This window comes from Sinocyclocheilus anshuiensis, unplaced genomic scaffold (assembly GCF_001515605.1).
Source record: "Sinocyclocheilus anshuiensis isolate Anshui unplaced genomic scaffold, SAMN03320099.WGS_v1.1 scaffold595, whole genome shotgun sequence".
NCBI lineage: Eukaryota > Metazoa > Chordata > Actinopteri > Cypriniformes > Cyprinidae > Sinocyclocheilus > Sinocyclocheilus anshuiensis.
Genome location: NW_015551037.1, coordinates 544,700 through 549,421, shown reverse-complemented (window position 1 = coordinate 549,421; position 4,722 = coordinate 544,700).

The following is a 4,722-nucleotide window of genomic DNA, read 5'->3' as shown; positions in this document are numbered from 1 at the left end:
TTTCAGTTAATATCTCTTTTATTTCAAGTAATGAAAATGCTTTTACGATTTTAGTTTTAACAGCCTCAACAGAAAAAATAAGCAGCTTCCTTCAGGTATTAAACCTTTGGTTGTGACATGAAAGACAATATAATTACATAATGTTTTTAAAAGGGAAAGCCTCACACTCTTTGCTCTATTAAGTGGTTTTAATAGTTTTTGTGAGCATTTAATGCTCTATAGGTCAAATACACTTAATGTAAATGACACACTTGTGTCTTGAGTCATTATAATGCGGTTGAGACTCAGATTACTCGGCACAATGCAAGGGATTTGTGTAAGTATCTCTGATTAAAAGCTTCTTGTTCTCGTAGGGCAATTTGTAAGTCATGAAACGTTTGAGATGATTCCAGCTGTAAGTTTATACGATCATGTTAAACTGAGACTCATGCCCAAAAGCTATAAACTCGCAGAAACATGTTGCATCATATATTTTATCCCAAAATCATAAGAAACAAGGACTTTGCGTGAAGAACAAATACACATTTTTTTTGCATTTTGACATTTTAATCACAATTAAGCACCTTTACTTCTCAACTTCTCTTTATTTTGTAAATACATCCTGATATTTTACCATACTAAAGTGAAGTATCATATGACCTTTTGTAATTATGCTCAATGATGATTCTCAATAGATTACTGTTACTGCAAAACAATAATTTGCATTAACTTAATTTAAAGGTATTGCAACAATTTATGTATAAATATTTTAATGCATTTATTTATTGTATTGCAGTAATGAGACTTGGGTTGTTAATTGTCTTGAAAATGGTGTCACAATGCAAAAACAATCCATTTTCTTCATGCAAAGTATAATTGTTTTCTTTTGTTTTTGAGGTGAAATATGACCTGGACATGTTCACGACAGGTTTTGTGAAATTCGCAGCAGTGTGTTCGCAGCACTTCGTTCTGATCATCTCCACCCTCACTGGAGGCGACACGGGAAAAAAGACTGAACTTGTTTGCATGTGCAAGTGTGTGTGAATGCCTGATTTCTATAGCATTCTGGGAAAATTATTAGAGCAAAGAGCAAGTTAATGTACGTGTGTTAATCAGCAAATTAAGTGAAATAAGACTAAGGAATAGTTCACCCAAAAATGAACATCCAAGTTGTAGATGAGTTTGTTTCTTCATCAGATTTGGAGAAATGTAGCATTGCATGCGTCACTTGTTCACTGCAAGTGAATGGGTGCCGTCAGAATGAGAGTCTGATAAAAACATCACAATAATCCACAGCACTCCAGTCCATCAGTTAACATCTGGAGAAGACAAAAGCTGAAACAAATCCAGCATTAAGACGTTTTTAACTTCTTTAGAGAGTCCATAATCCATAATAACGCTTCCTCCAGTGAAGAAGTGTTCTGGTGTGAATCAGGAGAGAAGTCTGCACAGATCAAGCAGCGTTTAAACAGCTCTAAACACATATGTGGCTGGATTTTGATGTGAGAGACAACAGGAGATGGAGCGTTATTATGGATTATGGACTCCATTTTAGTTAAAAACGTCTTAATGCTGGATTTGTTTCAGCTTTTGTCTTCTCCAGATGTTAACTGATGGACTGGAGTGCTGTGGATTACTGTGATGTTTTTATCAGACTCTCATTCTGACGGCACCCATTCACTTGCAGTGAACAAGTGACGCATGCAATGCTACATTTCTCCAAATCTGATGAAGAAACAAACTCATCTACAACTTGGATGACCTGAAAGCTGAAAAAATGACTCTTTGTTATTGTCCTCTTACATTATTGACAAACTATTTTCCTGTTTGACTCTGTAAAGCTGCTTTGACACAATCAGTATTGTATAAAGCGCTATACAAATAAAGGCGACTTGACTCGAAAGTGAGTTTTTGGGTGAACCATTCCTTTAAATGTGCATTTGTACAGTCAAATTATTTAATAGTACCACATTTATCTCTTTTAAATATAAACATTGTCTCAGATGTTTCTCCTAAAATCTGAATTCAAAATGCAGTTGTATAGTTGACGTACAGTAAGATTACAGAGCAATAACATGAATGTGGAGCAGCTCAGATCATTTGATGAGAAACGAGCTCATATTGAGATTTGATTGCTAAGATCTCTTCTAACACTCCAGAGGAGACACGTGTGAGATTACTGGGGTCTTTTTCTCAGGAGAAACATCTGAGATGCAGGAGACGTCATTGCTCACTATAGAAGCTGTTTCTCATTCCTGCGGGTTTCTTTCTTATGCAATAATGATGTGCAGTTCTTGAGAAAGTGTTTTCACAAATGCTTCTGATTATATGTTTGGTGACAGTCTGAGATTTGGTGAGATGTGCATGTGGAGGAATGAGCGTCAGGCTGAGACATGCAGTAAACACCTTGAGAAATGCGCCCAGAGCGTTGATTAACCCACTGAATCGAACAGTCAGAAACTCTCTCTCTCTCAGAGCAGTTGTGACCGTATGCATGACCAGATGCGCTCATTCACACGTCCTGCTGTGAAATACTGCGACTGCATGTCTGGACTAACACCGTTCACACCCAAAGACACCAGCGTCCACAACCCCATTTACTTCTGTGATGTGATGCTCTCAGAGTCTCAGAGCCGGAGTAAATTCTTCGATTTTGATGAAAGATTAAGGAGGCAAACATTTTTATTCTTGGAAATAACATGCACTGTTGAAGTGTGCAAAATAAGATCAGGAAAATGCATTATGAAAGTAAATAGTTTAAAAAGTGCCATTTTTGTAACACTTTTCATTATTGTGTCCTTGTAACATGCTGCATTATAAGCAAGCTTATTTTATACATTAATTCATCTTCATAATAATTACAATTCAATTACAGGATTGCATCAACATGCACTATTATGCAAATATAACATGAACACTGATGTAAAGTGTATTTATTTATTTTTATATTTTTTGCAGGAAGGTTCAAAGGTTTAGAAAAGTTTATACAGATAAAATAAATGCGTAAAGATACAAAAAAGTTAAATATTTAGATCATTTAATGAATACTTAAAAAAATAATAAATTAATAATTTAAAAATAGAAAAGAGAAGTATTTTGACAGCAAAACTCAAATTAAAAATACACATAAAATACAAAAAAACTTAAAAACACAAATATGTTAAACATTTAGATAATTTTAAATAAATAATAAAAAAGTTAAATGAGAACTATTTAACAGAAATATGTAAAAAAACAAAAAAAAGAGTGACAGTGTAAAAACTACATTTAAAATGTGCTTAAAAATACAGAAGCTTAAAAATACAAAAATCATTTAAAATAATTCTTTAAAAATAAAACATTTAAAAGAGAAGTAATTAACAGAATTATATGAGTAAAAACTAAATTAAAATGAGCTTAAAATACAAACAAATGTTTAAGAATGCAAAAAATGTCAAATCTAAGCATTTAAGATTTAGATTTAGTTTATTATAATTTTAAATAAATAATAAAAAATTAAAAAGTTTGAAAAAGTATTTAAAAGAATGATGTCAAAAGAGTGACATGCACTGTTGAAGCATGCAAAATCAGACCAAGAATATGTAAATCATTTCAAAAGTGCCTTTTGTCTGCTAATTGATGCGATGTGCATGAGGAAAGCACTAATGTGGCACACCGTGCCAGAGAAAAACACCGCACCCATATACATGCACAACTCAAACTGCACTGTAATCACTTCAGAAGACAAACAGATGTGCAATAGCTGGAGTTTAGTGTGCATGCATTAACCATGTCCTGTGTTAACCTGTTTAATTTCTGACATACCTGTCTACCGCTTCTTTAATCAGGTGCCAGAGGCAGTTCATGCTCATTTGGAGCAGCTAAATGACAGAAACTGTCTGCAGGGCTTTTTAGGAGTAAGACTCGTCTTTCCTGTAGACCCAGAACCATCAGCAATGGCAAACACTGCAGGATGAACATCTGAATGATCTCACTTCAACTTGGACTTTTTTTTAATTCAACATCAGGATTAAAGGACAAAGGGTTCACTTCAGGAATCAGTTTGATTTTTTCATGAGTAAATCTATGAAGGCAAAGTGTTTTAAAACATTCACAATTTTTTAAATCACCTTTAAGCTTCTAGCTGTTCTCTTCAACAGTATTAAAAGTACACGTTTTATATGTGCATTGTAAAAATGTTGGGCTTTTAAAATCAAAGGAGGTCATAAATTTGCATGCATGATAACCAGCAACAAGTATGTTGCTTAAAATAGTTTAATGCATATTGTTGAAAAGTAAAAGGTGCTTTTAAATTAATTAAAGAAATATATTTCCAGCAGGTGTTGATATGCTTGATTGCTTTATCTAGACTTTATCTAGATTATTATCAACATGTTGAGAATAAAAAAGACTTACTTCATATTTTATGCATCCTAAATACAGATAATTAATCACAATTCATTCCCTTAACAACTGCCGTTTTTATTTGAGAGCCATGGTTCAGAAGCTGGATATATGAGGGATTTTAAAAGACTTGGAAAAGTCATAAAAAGTAGTAAAATCTTAAGTCATAGAATTTTTTCTAATTAATAAAAGAAATTAATAATTAATCAATTTGGTCAAGCTCTAAAATATTTTATTGGGAATAAATTGCTATTTGTGATCTATAATCACAAACATAATAATAAAAAGTCATAGTAATAAATAAAAAGAGAAAATTATTCAGTAATTGGATTTATGTAATTGAATTATTTTAATGATTTA